Source organism: Myotis myotis, unplaced genomic scaffold, assembly GCF_014108235.1.
Source record: "Myotis myotis isolate mMyoMyo1 unplaced genomic scaffold, mMyoMyo1.p scaffold_m19_p_6, whole genome shotgun sequence".
NCBI classification, from domain to species: domain Eukaryota; kingdom Metazoa; phylum Chordata; class Mammalia; order Chiroptera; family Vespertilionidae; genus Myotis; species Myotis myotis.
Window position 1 is genome coordinate 85866570 of NW_023416368.1, and position 21841 is coordinate 85888410.

General features: G+C 40.4%; 1 pseudogene; it reads right to left on the reverse strand.

The window, feature by feature from the left end:
- Positions 1–10766: 10766 nt before the first annotated feature.
- LOC118659251 lies at positions 10767–15161 on the reverse strand (annotated as a pseudogene).
- Positions 15162–21841: the final 6680 nt, after the last annotated feature.

Below are 21841 nucleotides of genomic sequence, written 5' to 3' on the forward strand. Positions count from 1 at the left end.
GTAAGAACGTACATGGAGAGAGCATATAAATATAGAGAATGTGCAAAAGCCTTCAGCTGTCCCTTTTTCTTGGAAAGACCATGAAAAAAAATTCAAAGCGGAGACAATTCTATTGAATGTAAACGATGTAGGAAAACCTTCATTTAGCCTCATATCCCCACAATGCCATGTGAGTATGTACACTGAATAGGTATTGTATAATGCTAGTGAAGACAAACTTTTAACAAATACTTTCAGAGGAGCTTGTAAACTGCACTGGAAGGCAATCATATTGCTGTAACTAGTACATGTAAACCCAGTGCAAATTAATTCCTATACTTCCAAAAATTCACAACATGAAAGAAATGCTATAAGCATTTAGACATTTATGGTCATTAACACTGACTTATTCTTAAAGTGATTCTCTGTAGTACAGAATTCTACTTTTGCAAGTAGAGGTTATATAATTCTGTAGAGACTTTAAGCCAGAGTTTGTAAGTTTAACAGGTGTTTTTTTTTCCTTTTAGTCCGATAATAAACAATTATTACATCCATGGGTGAATGGAAGTGGTTTACTAATATGCAAGTAGGTTTAACTTTTATATAATTTTTGTAATTGTTCTGTAAGGAAAGGTACATTGAAAAATGGTACTTGGGTACTTGTTCTTTTTTTCCTACTGGCCTCCTGTGACAAGTATTGAATGAATATGCTTCACCCATATATATAATCTATTTTGACAGAAAAGTGCCTTTTCATTGGCTTGAAGAGCCTTACTCCATTTTCCTGTAAATACATGTTTTTTAGTTTTTCAATTACAGTTGACATTCAGTATTATTTGTCAATAAATATTTGCAATATATTTGTACATATGCGAAGTTCATTGTAGAGTCCCATGTGAATTTTTTTCATCTATATCCTTTGCTTGTTATCATTGCTTTTGGCTGGGTTTGAACTATGATGATTGCATTAAGAAGAGAATACCTGTGATAGGACAATAAGATCTAGAGTCAGAGATGATCCTTCCTGACTCTGTTAGGTCAACGTGAGGAATGTTGTGCACTGTATTTTCCACAATCTGGTGCCTTAATGGTTCCGGTTCCGTGTTAGAAATCACTAAGGCCTCACTTCCATGAAACTTGAATGCAGAAATGAAATAGGATTAGATTGGTTTTGAATCCACTTGTATAAAGGAGATGGCCAGAAGCATAGAGCTTTTGTGTACATTTGCTTTGAGTTTGTTCCCTCAATCTTTGCCCAGCCAGCCAAGAATATTCTCAAAACCACCAGCAGCTGTGTCACTTCCCTTGATGTCAGGTGTAAGCTTACAGATGTTCACAATTCAACATTAAAGACCCAGCATAAGTTGGCTTTTCCTGCAAGCCCATAGGTGTCCACCAGGCAACAAACATAGACGGTCATGGTTGAGGCTGTTTTCTGAAGGGTGTGCACTGTTCTCTAGATTGTATTTGCACGAGGTCTAATTTGACCAGTAATCATCTTGTCCTGTTGGTTCTACTACTGACTGTGATTCAGATCCCACTGTGACAGCTGCAATGGTGCAGTGCCATGGAGCCCCGTGACAGTTTGTTCTTGTACCACCCTCTGCAGTGAGGGCTCTGAGCCAGTCCTTCCATGTGAGAATCGGCACTTTCCCCATTGCAGGCAGACTCTGATGTGTGCTGTCACTCAGAGCTGAGCCTAATCTCTCAATGTTTTCAGTTATCTTGGGTTTTATGTGATTAAAATTATGTGCATTTTCTCTCTCTAATCAATGCTTCTGTACTTTTTAAAGAAATATGAACTGTTTGCCAAGCACTCTTATGCTAAGAACTATTATTGTTTTTATTTCCTGAGGATATATTTAAGATTCCAATGTAATTATGTAATTTCAGATCAACCTGTAATTTTTCCCATTTAATCATTATACATTCTGAATCACAATTATCATGTGTGTACAAATTCAGACATGTTTTCCTGAGCCAAATTACATTTTTAATTTGTTTACTTATAGTTTTTGACATGAACTTCTTTCTTATTCATACAATTAAAAACTTCAGTCATTTTTTTTTTAGTCCTCTCCAGTGAAAGTCCAAGAAAATCACATGTAGTAAGAGACATGTAATGGAATGAATTCAAATAATAAGAATGACCACAAACCATAAATGATTGAAGGGTGTAAGAGTAACAGCATATTTAAAAGGATTTCTTTTTTATTTAATCCTATATAATAAAGAGTCTGCCCCTTGAGTGTGTCTCTTATGGATGTGAAGAGTTGTAATCCAGTATGGTCTCACTCTGACCACTGGGTACACTGGCTCTTGGATCTCCAAGGAGGTGCAAGGTCAGCCACTGTCTGGGGCCACCACAGAGACATCTGCAGATTCCTCCTCTTTGTATGGGGTTTGGAAGTGCCCAGACGAGGCCCAGCAGTGAAGCAAGGCCAGCAGGGCCTTGGGCTTCTTTTGGAAGCTCTCTGACCCAGCTGCAGTTTGACAGGTTGTAGGCAAAAGGACAGGCCATTCATATGCAAAAGCTGATGTCCACAGCTTGGGTGGGGTTGTAAATTAGGTGGGGCGGGATCTCTGGGAATCACTAGGGTGGAGCAAACAGCAATGGCTACGAGCCTTGAACTGGAGAAGTCCCTGGTTCTCTGCATCCCGTGCCCCGGTGATCGCTGCAAACCCCTCTAAGAGAAAGCCGCCCTCACGTTCCTGTCCCGATGCCAGACAGTCCAGGTTCTCCCCGTATGTGCCTGGGTCCCCCAGAGTCTCGCCCGGAACTGGAGTTCAGAGCAAGCAGGAGCTTGTATCTCCATCCCAATTAAAAGAGCAGCGCATCCAGGTGCCAGCCCTTTCCACGCCTCCGCACCTCCTACCAGTCTCAGTGCGCCTTGTTCACCTCTCTAGTTGTGGAACTTCCACTCAGCCAGCTTTCCAGTGGTTCTGGGTGGTAGTTGTTCTGCCGTTTAGTTATGGTATTGATGTGGTTATGAAAGGCAGCAAGTACAGGCACTTACCTATGCCGCCATCTTGGTTCTCTCTAAACATTTTTCTTTTTTTTTTTTAATAAATATTTTATTGATTTTTTACAGAGAGGAAGGGTGAAGGATAGAGAGCTAGGAACATTGATGAGAGAGAAACATCGATCAGCTGCCTCCTGCACACCCCCTACTGGGGATGTGCCAGCAACCAAGGTACATGCCCTTGACCAGAATCGAACCTGGTACCTTTCAGTCTACAGACTCTATCCACTGAGCCAAACCGGTTAGGGCTCTAAACATTTTTCTTGATATATAATTCAGACACTATAACATTCACCCTTAATAATTCAGTGGCTTCAGTACATTCAGAGTTACATAACCATGACCATAATCAATTTCAGAACATTTTCATCAATTTCAAAAAACACATCCCCATCAGCAATCACTCCCCAGGTCCTCCCAACTGCCCCATTCTTCCCCCATCATCATTGATGTTTCTCTCTCCCTCTCTGAAATCAATAAAAATATTGAAAAGAAAGGGAAAAAGAGAAAAGAAAAGAAAGAGTTCTGGTCATCTGCATAGTTGTACCCATCATGGGTTTTCTGTGAGTAGAGTGATTCCTGTGCAAGTCCAAGGTGAGTTCCTGGTTAACATGGCAGAAAGCTATCGCTGTTTACGATGATCTAAGGAAAAAATGAGGTGAACTGCAGACACAGTATCAGCAAAGCAAGTAGATTTGATATCGTCAAACTGGGAAATTTTCTGTGCCTTTGATAAGAGGAGTAGCTGGAGGTTTTTTGTTTCAGCAGAAGGCACCAAGCTGTCCAGGGTCATGTTTGCTGTTTGCAGGGGTCATTTCCATGTTTATACTTCCAGGGGATGTTATGAAACATGGGGGGAAAGGTGATGCTTTTATTTCATTGAAGAGGGAAGGAAATCCAGACTTGGCCCCTTTTCTTTGTTTCAGTGCTAATTTATGTTTTCTTAGCGTGTAGAGCTCAAATGATTTTATAGTTATTGCTATCTCCTATGATCCCTTGTTCCCATCATTCCTCCCACTGTACAGATGAAGAAAGTTAAGCAGAAATCTTGTCCAAATTTACATATAATAGTGCAATCTCTCCATTTTAAAGTTATAATGTGTGCTCCTCTACTGTGCAATGTCAAAAATGTGAACTTCAGAAGAATGCCACCAGGCTTGTAAATTTTGTACCTTTACAAATGTGGTGTCAAAGTTTCTGAACAGGACTTAAAAGGCAACACTTCTTTGATATTCTGGAAAAGGTAAGGATCTAGGTGAAAGGGTTAATCAAGAAACAGGGCTAACTTAGCAGCTCGTTCTGCAATCCTAAGCCTGGCACAAACATGCTCCCTTTGAGTGGTTATTTTACATAAATTCCTGAAGACCATAATTCTTGTACAGCCCCCCAGAGGAAGGACGTCTGGCACCAGCGGAAGGACAAAGGGCAAGGCCGTAAAACTATGGTCCTGATACGTGTGTCAAGCTGAAGCCCCGTCTGTAGTTCTCCCTGGGCACATAAAAAGCCTGCTCCCTCCCCATTCACCACTGGTTTATTTTTCGGAATCAGTCCACCTGCATCCAGGTGCCTTGAATAAATATCATATTGATTACACTGAGTCTTGAGTCTGTTCTGTGTAACCCGGCCCTACCCCGAACCTTTCACTTGGAACCTCAAACAGACCTGGGTTTAAAGGTGGTGACGCATGGTGGTCCTTCCTTTGGAAAACTGCTGTTTGAACTACTCTGTTATTTTTAGACAGTCTCTTATTCTATAAAATATAACTTTGTTTTTTAGCTTGAATAATAGAAAAGATAAACTTTACTGTCTGACCTTGCAAGCTAGCCATCTAAAGGGGCTGATACACTGATACTGATATTAATTCACATATTCTCATGCTAAGTGTTTGCTCATCCAAGGTTACAGGTGTCTATATAGATCTGATATGTACTCAAAGTTACAAGTTGTCTGTATAGATATGACAGGTGTTTAATTAGGTATGATATGTACTCAAGGTTACAAGCTGTCTTACACAAAGAACTGGAAGGATATAAAAAGGAAATACTCCCTCCTGTGTTTGTTCAGAATTTGATAGAGGTAATCTGCTCTGAACCTGCACGCAATAAAGATGACTCCTAACTAATTGGCTCATTAGGCGTCTTGTTCAGCTCGCTGATTTGCGATACAACAGTGGGTACAGTATAAACAGGCACCCCGATTGTGCTCCTTTGGGCTGATGGAGTGTTTTTCGTCCTGATGTTGGTGTAACTATGCATTTGTGAAAATGCATAGCTACTCATGGAACTGTATGTTTAAATACTAAAAATAATATAAAACAATAAAAGTTTTCACATGCTGTAAATAATCAAATGACTAATTTATTTTTAATGGGAAGCCACATCTGTATGCATTCACCCACTGAACAACAATTCTTTGAAGTGTGCATTACCTTTTCACAAAACTTAATGCATTTTTTCACTGTATTTACCTATAAAACGACAGGTGATACTCCCTCCTGTGGTTCCATTGTACAGCATGCCAATCCGGAGAGCACCTTCTGATATGGACAGTCTGTTAAATGCATCCAGGTGGTGTGATAATCCAAGGACTTCCACTGACCCACTCCCCCGTGCATCTGTGAAAACTATTTTTAAAACAACCATTGAATCCTCTGGAAATTGTCCTAAAGACAAACAGCAAATGAGGAGTATCTACTAAAGAAAATTAGTGGATTTTCTGTGAGAAAGGGGAGAGTCTGTGGAATCTGAATCATGCTTACTCCCCCCCCCCACCACCCTCCCCCTGCCTCTGAACTCAGCAAGTGGATGTTCCCCTCCAGAGTGCTGTGCCCGGAAGCAGCATACAACTTACTCTCTCCCCAAGTTACCAGAACTAGGCCTTTTCCTAGGAAGAGCAGGATTTCCCATCACCCATCCTGCCCTCATCCGCCTATTGCTGAATTTAAGTCTCTGGGTTCACGTGAAAAGTGGGAATACCCAGCTCCTTCTCAGGATAGAGGCTCTGCCAAGGCCATGCTTTGCTGGGAATTCTAGGGCACCCATCACCCTTTTCCCCAGCTCATGAGGTGGCTGTAACATGAGTCAACCATGAGGCGCCCGAGAGACAGTCCAGGGGACCACCTCTCCCCTCACTGAGCATTCAGCTCCTAAAATGGGATTGTCACCCAGAGAGAGGCTTTCTATTGTCCCCACTGCCGCTCCAGGGTCCTGAGAGTTGTTTTGCCTGAATATGGGAAAGAAGACAGCCATAAAACATAAAGTTCTCAATACCTTCCCAAAGGAATTAACTTGGCTAGAAAAAGATCATGAAAAGTTCAAGGGAAAGGACCGACTCAAGAAAATAAGAATAAGGTGGACGGCAATTAAGAGTAGTTTTGTTATTTGATGAAGATACAGCCAGGACTATAGGCTGACTAGGTTTTGGATAGAGCCTGGAATTCGACTTAGGAGAGTAGGTTTCCAAGGGTGAGGACAAATACCAAACAGTGACTTCAGAAGGAATTTCTACAAAGGATCCAGAATTTTATTGGATTAATGGTGGAGCAAGGGTTGACCCTCAGGGTATTAATAATTCCCAGTCAGCCGAGACCGGTTTGGCTCAGTGGATAGAGCGTCGGCCTGCGGACTGAGGGGTCCCGGGTTCGATTCCGGTCAAGGGCATGTACCTGGGTTGCGGGCACATCCCCAGTGGGAGATGTGCAGGAGGCGGCTGATCGATGATTCTCTCCCATCGATGTTTCTGACTATCTCTCTCCCTTCCTCTCTGTAAAAAATCAATAAAATATATTAAAAAAAAAATAATTCCCAGTCAACAGGCCAATGCTCTATCCACCGAGCATAACCCACCAGAGAATAAAAACACTTTAAAAAATATATATGTATATTTCTTTATTGATTTCAGAGAGGAAGGAAGGAGAGATAGAAACATCAATGACGAGAATCATATAATCAGCTGCCTCCTGCACGCCCCATACTGGGGATCGAGCCCGCAAGCTGGGCATATGCTCTAGGCCAGAATCGAACTTGGGACCTTTCAGTCCGCAGGCTGATGCTCTATCCACTGAGCAAAACTGGCTAGGGAATGAAAACACTTTTGTTTTATATTGTTTTTAGTATTTATACACACTGTTTCAAGAGTTTCCCCAAATGCAGTTACACTACCATCAAGACAGAAGACACTCCATCAACCAAAGAATACAATCATGGTGCCTCTTTATGCAGAATCTACATTTATACACAGGTCTGTTCTTCTACCTTTACCTTTTCCAGAATGTCATCAAAGTGGATGACCATTTTGAGTTTGTAGTCCTGTTTAGAAATTGTGACACCACATTTGTAACAGTACATAATTATACAAGCCTAGCAGGTTCTTCTGAGGTTAAAGTTTTTAACATTCTACAGTAGAGGAGCAAACATTCTGACTTGAAAATGGAGAGATTCCTTTATTATGAGTTATGTAACTTTGAGTAAGATTTCTGCTTATTGTTCTTCATTTACATGATGAAAGCAATGACATAACAGGACATAAAATCACATCAGCTCCACACACTAAGGAAATATAAATTAGCGTTGAAAAAAGCAAAGGGGCCAAGTCTGGATGTCCATGGCTCTTGAATGAAATAGAAGCCATCACTTTGCACCCCATGTTTCATCTCCTGGGAGTGCAAACACATGGAAATGATCCCTGCAAACAGCAAAAAACGAGCATGGAAGGCTTGGTGCCTTCCCCGGATACAAAAAAATTCCAGCTACTCCTCTTATCAAAGGCACAGAAAAGGTCCCAGTTTCACGATATCAAATCTACCTGCTTTGCTGATACTGGCTGTCTGCAGTTCACCTTATTTCTTAGATCATCATCCTCTAAACGGCGATAGCTTGCTGCCATGTTAACCAGGAACCCACCTTGCACTTGCACAGGAATCACTCTACTCGCAGAAAACCCATGATGGGCTACAACTGTGCAGATGACCAGAACTTTCTTCAACATAAGGAAACTCAAAGGTTTCGTAAGGTACACAAATTGCTCACTCAGTTTGAATAGCAGCAAAATGATATGCCATTTCAAAAGTGAATTTCAAATTATTTTACATTGCTATTAAATAGAAAATCAGTACCAAAAAGTATTATGTCCTAAAGCAGTGAGAAGTCCCTCATGTCACATACCCATGTCCATATTCTGAATCAAAGAGCACATGCTCAGAAACTTACAACCATATCCATACCTTTCTGGAAAACCATTGCTGCCAGTCCCAGGAAGACAGAACTTTGGGTAATGTTGTCCATTGTTTAAGTCCACATTCAAGCAGCTCCACAACTATTTAAGATGTTTTAGGTAGAAGAAAAGATGATCAATGATGACTACCCCATTCACTGAGGCCCCTACCCCCCTGTGGAAGATATATAATCCTCCACAGTTCCCTATTATCTCACTTGTCCATGTTTCCTTACCTTCAACACCTTAATTTTGTTAGAAACCAAAGCTTTCTCATTGAATCATCACTCTTTTCCCACAAAAACATAATCACAAGGACTGCAAGAACTTTTTTATTTCATGCCTATATATCACAGCCTATAGTGACTTGAATAGGGGCCAATCTGGATTTCCTTGGCTCTTGAATGAAATAAAATGTGATCACTTTTTACACCATATTTTATAACTTCTCTTCTTGTGCTAAATTTGGTATGTTTTCCATTTAAACTGCCTGGCCTGAGCAGGATGTTGAAAATTAACATCAAGATCATACTATTGCCCTGGCCAGATAGGTCAATTGATTAGAGTGTCATTGGCAAAAACCAAGGTTGCAGGTTCAGTCCTGGGCCAGGGCACACACAAGAATCAATCAATGAATGCATAAATACGTGGAATAACTCACTGGTTTTTCTCTCTTCCTCTCTCCTTTTTTGTTCTTTTTTTTTGTTCTCTCCTTTTTTGTTCTTCCTCTCTCTTCTAATTTTGTTCTTTTCCTCACCCAAGTATATTTTTATCTCTGATTGTTGAACAGATTTGGAAGGAGTGGAGGTTAACGTGCCTGAGAGAAACATCAATGTGAGATACCGATTAGAAGCCTCCTGCACTTGCCCCAACTGGAGACAGGGATGTAAGGCGCAACCAAGGTATGTGCCCTTGACCAAGAAGTGAACCTGCAAATATCCAGTCCTCAGGCCAACACTCTAAACATTGACCCACACCAGGAAGGGCTCTCTCTAAAATTAATATTAAAAAAAATATATCATACTCTCTCAGTAGGAATGGCTTCATTATAAGAGATGCTAATGTTTTTTCTTGCTAGGTTTGTGTTCTTTGATAATATTCCTAAATTTATAAACCTTAGGTAACTCATAAAGGAGATAACAAGTCTCATATATCTTGTTAAGGAGCATGTGATTTTATATATATTTCACTAAGGTACTTTTTGGAAATGCATCCAATACATTATAGTACATATTTCAGTATTTAGATAAGCAAGGCAAGCTATTCCAGACACCTGTTTGCTGGCCTTGCACTCCTGCCAGCCCTAGATATACCTTGTTGAAAACAAAAGGTCACACATGTCCATCATCACACAAAGCTATGCCATGACCACGATGAATCAAGACAAAGGCATTGATGTCTGTATATTTGATGAAAGAGAACAGGTTTCCAAAGAATAAAAATAACAAAAACTCCCCTTTTCTCACTAGTATGATTGTGCTTCTTACAATTTAGGTTTGGCAAATCATATATTCTGTGCTCTATATAAAAATGGTTATCATTACCCGAGGTAGAATTAAGTTCATTCCCTCACAAAATGCAGCGCAGGAAAATGTCTTGTTTTCCTGAATGGCAATCAAATCAACTATCACAAAGGAAATGAAAGAAATCCATTTACGTGTGCTGTTACTGCTGCATCCCAGTCATTTTTGGTTTGTGGTCATTCTTTTTTACAAAATTCTCACAGAGGATGTTTATTGATTTTCTTCTCTTTTTTTGTACAGTAGAACCTCAACTCTCAAACTTAATTTGTTCAGGAAGGCTGTTTGAGAAGGAATTTGTGCGAAAACGAATCATTTTCCCCCCATTAGAAATCATGTCAACTGAATTAATGTTTAGACACCAAAAATGATTCCATTAAAACCTTTCTTATATACTGCACATGTCTAATCTATAAACACTTCTTTTGTTCAATTTATCCAACCACTGCCCACTAACTCAAAGGAATCACTTTTAGCATTCAGATGAAGGGTGTCTTTCAGGTCAGTATGTAGCATCTTTACTTGTTCCATTGCCTCCAAAATGGCTGTCACTGGCTAACTGCTTTCCCTTTATCCAAATCGACAAGTTTTAATACCTCTTCAGTGGCCCGTGATCATTGTTTCGCTCACACCTTTTTTTAAAAATATATATTTCTTTATTGATTTCAGAGAGGAAGGAAGAGGTAGAGAGAGAAATAGAAACATCAATGATGAGAGAGGATCATTGATTGGCTGCCTCCTGCACGCCCCCTACTGGGGATGGAGCCCACAACCCAGGCATGTGCCCTTGGCCAGAACTGAACCTGGGACCCTTCAGTCTGCAGGCCGACGTTCTATCCACTGAACCAAACTGGCTAGGGCTCGCTCACACCTTTAACAACATTAGCACTCCTGTGCTAATCATTGATTCTTCCCCCCCTCCCCCCAAAAAAAAGCACTCTCTCCTTTGTTGCCTAAAAGAAGCTTTTAGTCATGCTGAGGTATCAGCTTGAAGACTGTCAGTTACAAAATTGAAGTTTGGTTCCTCCATAAACACATTTTTTCTGTGTACAATTTAGTTAAGAACAGAATTTTTCGAGATGAGAGGCATTTGAGAAATGATGTTTGACTGTACATATTTTTATATTTATTTTTATTGTTGAATATATTACAGATGTCCTCCTTCCCCCATCCACCGCTATTTATTGATTTTTTCCAAGAGAAAGAAACATCTATGTGAGAGAAACATTGAAAGGATGCCTTTCCTATGTGCCTGAACCAGGGACAAAAACCAAAATCTGGTTTTGTGCCCTGACCCCAAATGGAACCCATGACATTTCAGTGTACGGGAGGATGCTCAACTGAGCAATACTGGCCAGGGCAGTTTATAGTTATTTATATTATTTGAATACATTTAATTACATCCCTTTTAAAAATAAGGATGTGATTTTGTTGATGTTTGGCTAGAAGGAACTTTAAAACTGTCCCGTGGTTCCTTTGCACTGCATCATTGTAGCTGTCACAGTGGGATTTGAATCACAGTCAATATTAGTATCACCAGGACAGGATGATTACTAGTCAAATTAGACCTCATGCAAATGCAATCTAGCAAACAGTGCATACTTTTCAGAAAACAATCTCAACCATGACAGTCTACATTTGTTGCATGGTGGACACCTATGGGCTTGCAGGAAAAGCCAACCTATAGTGGATCTTTAATGTTGAATTGTGAACATCTATAAAGCTTACACCCGACATCAATGGAAGTCAAGCAGTGGCGGGCAGTTTTGAGGATTTCTTAGCTGGCAGGACAAAGATTGAGGAAAACAAATTAAAATATTCTCTTCTTAATGTAAACTTCATAGCACAGTTTCCAGCTAAAAGCAACACAAAAACCAATCATGAAAATAATTCACATGGGACTCTCCAGTGAACTGTAAGTACAAATATATGGCAAATACTTATTAGCTAAAATAGTAGTGAATTTCAAGTGCAATTCAAAAATTAAAAAAGAACATATATGTGTGTAGGGCTTATTCATTCAATACCTGTCAGGGCACATCACTGGGTAGAAGAGTCTATCCCTGGTCAGGCACATGGGAAAACAACCCATCTATGTTTCTCTCTCACATGAATGTTTCTCTCTACTCTCTCTCTCCCTTCCTCACTTTAAAAAAGTAATATAAAAGCTAACAAAAAAAAAGAATGGGTACTGATAATGACCAAATATGTCAAAAGTTTATAGAACTTCTTTAATGCTGTGAGTTTGGGGGAGTATATGACTTAATTTGCAACAGGCTTACATGTACCAGTTAGTTACACTAATAGGATTTCTTTTCAGTGCAGTGTTCAAGCTACTTTGAAAGTATTTGTTAAAATTTTAAAGTTTGTTTTAATTGTCAATTATACAGTGTACATTCTCACATGGTATTATAGGGATATGAGGCAACATGAAGGTTTTCCTACATTTTTACATTCAATACAATTCTCCACTTTGAGTTTTTTCATGACCTTTCCAAGCAAAAGGGACAGTTGAAGACTCCCATCTTCACTATATGTGTACACTATTTCTACAGGTGCATTTTCACATGTCCAGTAAAGGTTCTCCTACATTCCTTATGTTCATACACTTATTGTTGTGTGTGAGTCCCTTCATGATTTTGTAAAGAACTAGGATGGCCAAAGGCTCTTTTACCATCTTTACATGACAGGGCCTCTCTTCAGTGAGTTCTTTCATCCTTCATATTAAATTGGAAGAAATGAATGCTTTCCAACCCTCTTATATTTCTAGGGTCCATCCCAATATGGATTATAGTACATGATGTACAGCTGAGAGATAAATGAACCAGGATCGAACCCAGGACCCTTCAGTCCACAGGCCGACACTCTATCCACTGAGCAAAACTGGCTAGGGCACCAGTATGAGTTCTTACATGACATCGAAGGGAAGCTGGATAAGAGAAAGCTTTGCCACAATGCTTACATTCATAAGGTTTTTCCCCAGTATGAGTTCTTTCATGATTTCTAAGGTAATAGGGATAAAGGAAACTTTTACCACATTCCTTACATTCATGAGACTTCTTTCCATGGTGAGTTATTTTATGTTCCCTAAGACATTTGGTAGAGAAAAAGGCTTTCTCACATTCCTTACATTCATAGGGTTTCTCCCCAGTATGCATCCTTTCATGATTTCTAAGAGAAGTGGAATGTCTGAAAGCTTTCCCACATTGCTTACATTCATAGGGTTTCTCCCCAGTATGCATTTTTTCATGATGTCTAAGAGATGTAGAAAAATTAAAAGTCTTACCACATTGCTGACATTCATAGGGCTTTTCTCCACATTGTGTTCTTTCATGTTCTCGAGAGTACTTGCGACTATGGAAGGCTTTGCCACAATGCTTACATTCATAGGGTTTTTCTCCGGTATGAGTTCTTTCATGATCTTGGAGGGGAGCTGGATAAGAGAAAGCTTTGACACAATGCTTACATTTATAGGGTTTTTCCCCAGTATGAGTTCTTTCATGACATTGGAGGTAAGTGGGATAAGAGAAAGCTTTGCCACAATGCTTACATTTATAGCGTTTATCCCCAGTATGGATTCTTTCATGATCTCGAAAGTAATAGGGATCATAGAATGTTTTACCACATTCCTTACATTCATGAGGCTTCATTCCTTCATGACTTTTTTAATGTTTTCCAAGAGAGCTGAGCCTACTGAAGACTTTCCCACATTGCTTACATTCATAGGGTTTTTCCCCGGTATGAGTTGTTTTATGATTTTGGAGGGAAGTTGAATATGAGAAAACTTTACCACAAAGCTTACATTCATATGGTTTTTCCCCGGTATGAGTTCTTTCATGACGATGGAGGGAAACTACATAAGAAAAAGCTTTGCAACAAAGCTTACATTTATAGGGTTTTTCCCCAGTATGAATTCTTTCATGACGTTGGAGGGACGTTCGATGAGAGAAGTCTTTATCACAATGCTTACATTCATAGGGTCTTGATCCTGTATGAGTTCTTTCATGATCTCTAAGGGAACAGCAGTCACGGAATGTTTTACCACATTCCTTACATTCATGAGGCTTCTTTCCATCATGACTTTTTTTATGTTTTCCAAGAGAGCTGAGCCAACTGAAGACTTTCCCACATTGCTTACATTCATAAGGTTTCTCGCCAATATGTGTTCTTTCATGATTTCTAAGAGAACTGGAACTGAAACTTTCAACAGATTGCTTACATTGATAGGACTTTTCTCCAGTGTGTGTTCTTTCATTTTCTCGAGAATACTTGGGAGAACTGATAGCTTTGCCACATTGCTTACTTTGATATAGGTTCTCTCCATTATGAGTGTTTTTGTGAATTATAAAGTAAATGAGACGACTAAAGCCTTTGCCACAGTGCTTACACTCATATGGTTTCCCACCAATATGTGATCTTTCATGATTTCTAAGGGAAGTTGAATAGTGGAAAGCTTTCCCACATACCTTACATTCATAGGTCTTTTCTCCACTGGGTCTCCCTTCATGTCTTTGAATTTGTTGGTGATGCTTAATAGCTTTCTCAGGTTCCTTACATTTATAAGGGTTTTCTTCATATTTCTGACACAGGTATAGTTTGGGCCCAATGAGAGAGCTCAGGTGGTTATTAAAGGATAAATAATGCATAAAGACTTGACTACACAACCTGGATTTAGGTTGTTTTATTTCAGTAAGCGTTTCCCTCTTTTCATTATGATTTGGAATCTGACTGAAGTTTCCTCTGCATTGACAACCATCCTTCCATTTACAGAGATTCTCTACCATATGACTGCTGTAAAAATCAGAAGCATATTATTAATACTCTGTTAATGATTAATATTTATTAATAATATGACAATGACATATTTACCATTTTCAAGGAAAGTGTGGGGTTTCTGTACATTCTTATTATTTGAAAGTGGATATCCTAACACCTCTGAAATAGATTGGATCATAGACATTATGAAAACATTTATATTCATTAATGGTACTTCTGTATATTGTTTCCAAGTGTAATTGTTTTTAATACACTACATATCTAGGTCATATTTTAGAAAAAACATTTTGATGAGATTATTCTAAGAATCAATACATTTAAAGCTGGGCTGATAAAATTGGATTGCCTGTTTTTAAGATTCTTTCGTGGATCAGAACCAGGTGGCTCAGTTGTTCAGTATAGACCCATACACCAAGGGGTTGTCAGTTCAATTCCCCAACAGGGAACATGGCGAGGTTGCAGGCTTATTAACCCCAGTACAGGATATGCAGGAGGCAGTCTATTCATGTTTCTATCTCTCCCTCTCACCTCCACACTCTAAATCAATAAAAACATATTTCCACACCACCAGCGTGCCTCAATAGTTGAAGTTTGACCTATGAAGCAGGAGGTCATGGTTCGATTCATGGTCAGGGCAAGTGCCCAGATTGTGGGCTTGAATCTGAGTGTGGGGTGAGCAGGAGGCAGCTGATCAATAATTCTCTCTCATCATTGATGTTTCTCTCTTTTCGTCCCTCTCCCTATCTCTCTGAAATAAATAAAATAAATGTTTAAAAAATAAATGAATAAAATAAATATATAAAAACATATTTTCCAAAAAACAGATTCTCTTATGAGACATTGCTTTCTCATGTCAATGCCACTCACCTAAGATTTATCCCATGATTTTCATACTGATCTTCAATGTCATGGCCTTCACATTTTTCTTCTAAAATACATGCTAGAAAAAGCATTATAAACTATTAAGGAATATGAAAAATGGTTAGATTTTAGGTACCCAATGAGCTGTGATCATTCCTAGTTTAATTACCAATGTACTCTCATTCATACTTCAATTCTTGAAACAGCACTGATGAGGAAGCAACACCAGTTTTCTAATTGACTAAATAAGTAAAAAGTTGTTGCCACCCAGCGTAACTCACTGGTTGAACATCAACCTATGAACAAGGAAGTCACAGGTCAATTCCCCGTAGGCCTGGTTTGTAGGCTATATCAGTGATTTTTCCTCATCATTAACTTTTTTTCTCTCTCTCCCCCTCCCTTCCTCTCTAAAATCAATACAAATATATTTAAAAACAAAGAATTTATCATAACTACCTACTGATGCCAGGTTCCAGAAGGTTTCCAGCATCACATCTGTGTAGAGTTTCTTCTGGGTCGGATGCAGGAAAGCCCACTCCTCCATGGTGAACTCCACATTAACATCCTTAAAGGCCACTGAGTCCTAAAACATCCCACATATGCATATAGGAGAATGGTTATGACAGCACTGGCAACCTATACATAATTCATAAGAAGTTCACATAGGACACGTGGTCCCCAACATTCAGTCTATGACTTGACTGTAAGACTATCAAGACTATTTATTTGCCACACTCACGTCCTCATGAACACATGGAATTTATTGATAAGATTTTACTGTAATCACTTCAAGTCTTCATTGCTCTCTCATGTCAGGGTGAAGAGCACCTTGAACAACTTCTATATTAATAAATTAAAATATTTCTATGTTAAGTCCATCGATTTTTTGTGAGAAACTTCATCTCCTTTATAATCACCATTTGATGCATCAGTCCATGGCACACACTGTCATATCTGCATAATGTTTTAATAACTGTGAATACAATAAAGGCCTGGTAGCTTTCTATTCTCATCACCAAACAGGAGAGGCCAGGCAGTGTGTGGAAATTCAACTTGGAATAAAATGTACTTGGCCATACTGACCTGAAGTACTCCAGATTCTTAGAAGTAGTCAGATACACCTGAATGAATGAAAATATTCTTGTGGAGGAGTATGAATGATCATTTATTTTTATATTATTTGTAAGTAACTCAGTTTGACCTTCTTTTGCCTCTTTCATTTCATAGAGGTAGGACATTAGAGTTAAAGCTTAGGCATGAGCAAGACAGGACAATTTGGTCCTCTACAAAAGTCCTCTACTCATGAGCCTGAGGGTTACTTCATACTGATTTTTAGGACACATGGACACATATATTGAAATCATAAGATCACACACAAAAAAGTCTTTCCGGTAGAATTTAACACTGTAACTGGGGCCTGGACCTTGAGGAACAATTTAGGACTTGGCATGAAAGGGGCCTTTATTGAAATCCGCAATATATTCCTGTAGAAATGGCACATGATTACAAAATACATAAGGGGTTAGGGGGGTACTGAAAATATCAGGTGGAAAACACTGTAAATTTTACTTAAACACTATGTTCTACAACTGAAACATACAAAATAAATTAAATGTAAACTGTAATTGCAATGTATACACTGTAAGTGGAACATTATATATGTACACTATATATGTTGATTATGAATAAAAAAATTAATATCACTAAAATGTCCACACTACCCAAAGCAATCTACAGATTCAATGCAATTCTTATCAAGTTACTATCCTATCAAGTATTTCACATAATTAAAACAAATATTCAAAAATTTTATATGGAACCATAAAACACCCTGAATAGCAACAGCAATCTTGAGAAAGAAGAACAAATGTGGATGAATCACACTACCTAATATCCAACTGTACTACAAGGCCATAGTAATCAAAACAGCATGGTCCTGGCATAAAAACAGCATATAAATCAGTGGCATGGAACAGAGAGGCCAGAAATAAAGTCAAGCCTTTATGGTGAAGGAATAATTGACGCAGGAGGCCAGAATATATAATAAAAGTAGTATATTCAATAAATGATGCGACTACATCAAACTAAAAGGAAACCATCAGATGAGAAGGCGATCTGGCTGCGATATCTGTCACCCCATTGATCGCCAGGGTTGATTAGGCTGATCTGGCTGACTAGGCGGGTGTCCTATTCCTCCCTCACTGATCCATGTGCATCCCTCCCAAAACTGCGCGCTCAGACCTTCCCCCGAGAGGAGAGGACCGGTCTTTGGTCAAGGGTATACAAGTAGCTGCGCTCTCCAGCTAGAACCTCCAAAAAAACAGCTCTAAAACAGTGGTTCTCAACCTGTGGGTCGCGACCCCTTTAGGGGTCGAATGAACCTTTCACAGGGGTTGGCTAAAATCATCGGAAAACACATATATAATTACATATTGTTTTTGTGATTAATCACTATGCTTTAATTATGTTCAATTTGTAACAATGAAAATATATCCTGCATATCAGATATTTACATTACGATTCATAACAGTAGCAAAATTACAGTTATGAAGTAGCAACGAAAATAATTTTATGGTTGGGGGTCACCACAACATGAGGAACTATATTAAAGGGTCGCGGCATTAGGAAGGTTGAGAACCACTGCTTTAAAAGGAAACCATCAACAAAATAAAGACAGACAACTAAATGGGAGAACATATTCATATTCATCAATGAAACATCTGAAAAAGGGTTCCTACCCAAAATTATAAAGAATTTATACAACTAAACAACAAAACAAAAGATTGTGGGTTCTGTTTCAGGTCAGGGCACTTGCCCCAGTTTTGTATTTGATTCCCAAACGAGGTATGAATGGGAGTCAACCAACAGATGCCCTCCACCCCCCCCACCCCCCCCGCCTCCCAGCTTCCTATCCCTCTAAAATTAATAAAAAACATATCCGCTGGTGAGGATTTAAAAAGATGAAATAAAAGAAAGTATATATATATATATATATATATATATATATATATATATATATATATATATATATATTAGAGGCCCAGTGCATGAAATTCGTGCACAGATAGGGGCCTTAGGCCTGGCCAGCAATCAGGGCTGATTGGAGCCTTCCAGCTGCCGGCCGGGGCCTTCCGTTGTTCTGCGACATCCCCTGGTAGTCAGTGCATGTAATAGCAAATGGTTGAACTCCCGGTTGGTCAAACTCTCCAGGGGATAATTTGCATATTAGCCTTTTATTATATAGGATATATCCTATCTAATAATAGACAAACATGGTAATTAACCATACCTCCGACACGCTTCCCATTGGCTAATTAGGGTGATATGCATATTAACTGCCAACCAAGATGGCGGCCGGAAGCCAGGCAGCTGAAGCGAACAGGAGGCTTGCTTGCTCCAGTGATGGAGGAAGCCAAGGTTCCCCGCTTGCCACTGCCGGCCTCTGAGCTGCACTCTAAGCAACTATGTTGCAATTATAGAAGCTAAACAATCCCCAGAAACCTGCTTTCAGCCAGCCGGGTCTCAGAGCTGGAGTTGCAACAGTGTTTCAATTATAGAAGCTAAACAAAGCCCAGATACCTGCTTTCAGCAGCCAAGGTCTCAGAGCTGGAGCCAAGCCTCAGAGCTAAAGGCTGCTCTCAGCTCCAGTGACAGCCATAGAAGGTAAATAAATCCCAGAATAAAAAAAAAAAGAAAAAAAGGAGAGCTTGGGAGCTTCAGTCACCCGCCAGCCTGAAAACAACCCTCAGCCCCACACCCAGACTGGCCAGGCACCCCAGTGGGAACCCCTACCCTGAAGGGGCTGTGACCAGCTGCAAACAGCCATCAGCCCCTCATCCACGCTGGCCAGGCACCCAAGCGGGACCCCCACCCTGATCTGGGACACCCTTCAGGGCAAACCAGCCAGCCCCCTCCTGTGCACCAGGCCTCTATCCTATATAGTAAAAGGGTAATATGCAAACTGACCCTAACAGCAGAAGGACTGGGAATGACTGGTCACTATGACACACACTGACCACCAGAGGGCAGACACTCAATGCAGGAGCTGCCCTCAGGTGGTCAGGGCACTCTCACATGGGAGGAGCTCTGTTCAGCCACAAGGCAGGCTAATGGCTGCCAGTACAGCGGTGATGGTGGGAGCCTCTCCTGCCTCCTCAGCAGTGCTAAGGATGTCTGACTGCAGTTTAGGCCTGCTCCCCGCTGGCAAGTGGATATCCCCCAAGGGCTGCCGGGCTGCCAGAGGGATGTCTGATTGCCATCTTAGGCCCAATCCCCAGGGAGCAGGCCTAAGCCAGCAGGTGGCCATCCCCTGAGGGGTCCCAGACTGCGAGAGGGCACAGGCCGGGCTGAGGGACCCCCCTCCTCCCCGAGTGCACAAATTTTTGTGCACTGGGCCTCTAGTACACACACACACACACACACACACACACACACACACATATATATATATATATATATATATATATATGTATATATATATATATAAATAAAAGGGTAATATGCTAATTAGAGCAGAAGACTGAACATCTTCCTAAGGGCAATAGTTGTTTGGCGTAAGGTGTAAGAAAGCAGTTCAATTTTTTATTGACTCGTTTGGCATATAGTTCATATGGCTGGCTATCAGTCCAGATATAGAGATTATGTATTTTTGTCTGCCAAGAGCATCTCCTCCTGCTGAAAAAGGCTTCCCCTTCCCATTTAAACAATCCTATCCTATATAATCTATCTATACTAATAAAGGAGTAATATGCTAATTAGACTGAGTCGACCAACCATCTTCTGGATGTCCTACTTCCTTCCGGACAAAGCCATGGGGGTGGGGGCTGAGGCTGAGGTTGGGGGTGAAATCAGACCAGCAGGGGAGGGCAGTTGGGGGCAACCAGGCCAGCAGGGGAGGGGAGTTAGGGCAGATCAGGCAGGCAGGCAGAGGCAGTTAGGGGCGATCAGGTAGGCAGTCAGAGTGGTTAGGGGCAATTAGGCAGGCAGGTAGGTGAGTGGGCAAGATCAGGCCAGCAGTCCCAGATTGTGAAAGTTATGTCTGATTGCTGGTTTAGGGATCGGGCCTAAACCGGCAGTCGGACATCCCCCATGGGGTCCCCGATTGGAGAGGGTGCAGGCTGGGCTGAGGGAACCCCTGCCCCCATGCACAAATTTCGTGCACCGGGCCACTAGTATATATATAAAATGGGTAAAGACCTGAATAGATACTTCTAGAAAGAGGACATACAGATGACCAATACACATATGAAAAGATGCTCTCTATCACTAATCATCAGAGAACTGCAAATTAAAACGACACTGAAAAATCACCTCACACCTGCCAGAATGTCTATCATCAATAAAGGCACAAATGACAAGTGTCAGTATGAAGTTTCCTCAAAACTTAAAAATACAACTGGCTCATGACCTATCGATTTTACTTCTGGGAATATACCAAAGAAACTCAAAACACTAATTCAAAAGAAAATATGCACCCCTGCATTCATTTAGCATTATTTACAACTAGAGGCTCAGTGCACGAATTCGTGCACATTGAAAGGAAATTAATTAGAAGAAATATTTTAGAGGCCAGGAGAGACTGCAGAAGATCTCCAGGGCATGTCTGGCTGTCTTACCCAGTCCTGATTGGCCAGACCCCAGCAGCAAGCTAACCTACCGGTTGGAGCGTCTGCCCTTGATGGTCAGTGCGCATAATAGCAACTGGTCGAGTGGTCACCCGAATGGTCAGATACTTAGCATATTAGGCTTTTATATATATAAATAGCCCAGATTTGGAAGAAGCTCAAGTGCCCATCAGTAGGCAAGTGGATAAAAAAGCCGTGGTACAACTCAATTGAATATTACTCAGCCATAAAGATGAAGGAAATCTTATTCTCTGTGACAGCACAGATGGACCTGGAGACCATTATGCTAAGTCAATAAGCCAGTAAGAAAAAGACAACTATCTTATGATTTCATTTACACGTGTAATCTAAGGAAGAAAAGAAGCTAACAAGGTATAAAAAGATTCATAGATACAGAAAACAGACTGATAGCTGTCAGAGGTGAGGGACGCTTTGCGGAAACTGGGGAGGGGTGGCGGGGTCACCCTGGGCACAGAACCTAGGTGCTGGGAGACTGGATGAAAAAAGGGGGAGGAATTAAGCAAAACAAATAAACCCTTAGACTCTGACAACAGCATGGACATTACCAGAGGGAAAGCGGGGTGTGAGGAGGTAGAAGAGGGTGAAGGGGAGGATTAAATGGTGATGGAAGGAGACTTTGGGTGGGGAACACACAACACAATGTACACATGATGTATTATACAGTTGTACACATGAAACATACTTTTATTAGCCAATGTCATCCCGATATGTTAAAGAAGTTTTTCTTTTTTCTATTTAAAAACATAAAACTTGCCCTGACCGGTTTGGCTCAATGGATAGAGCATTGGCCTGCAGATTGAAGGGCCCCAGGTTTGATTCCAGTCAC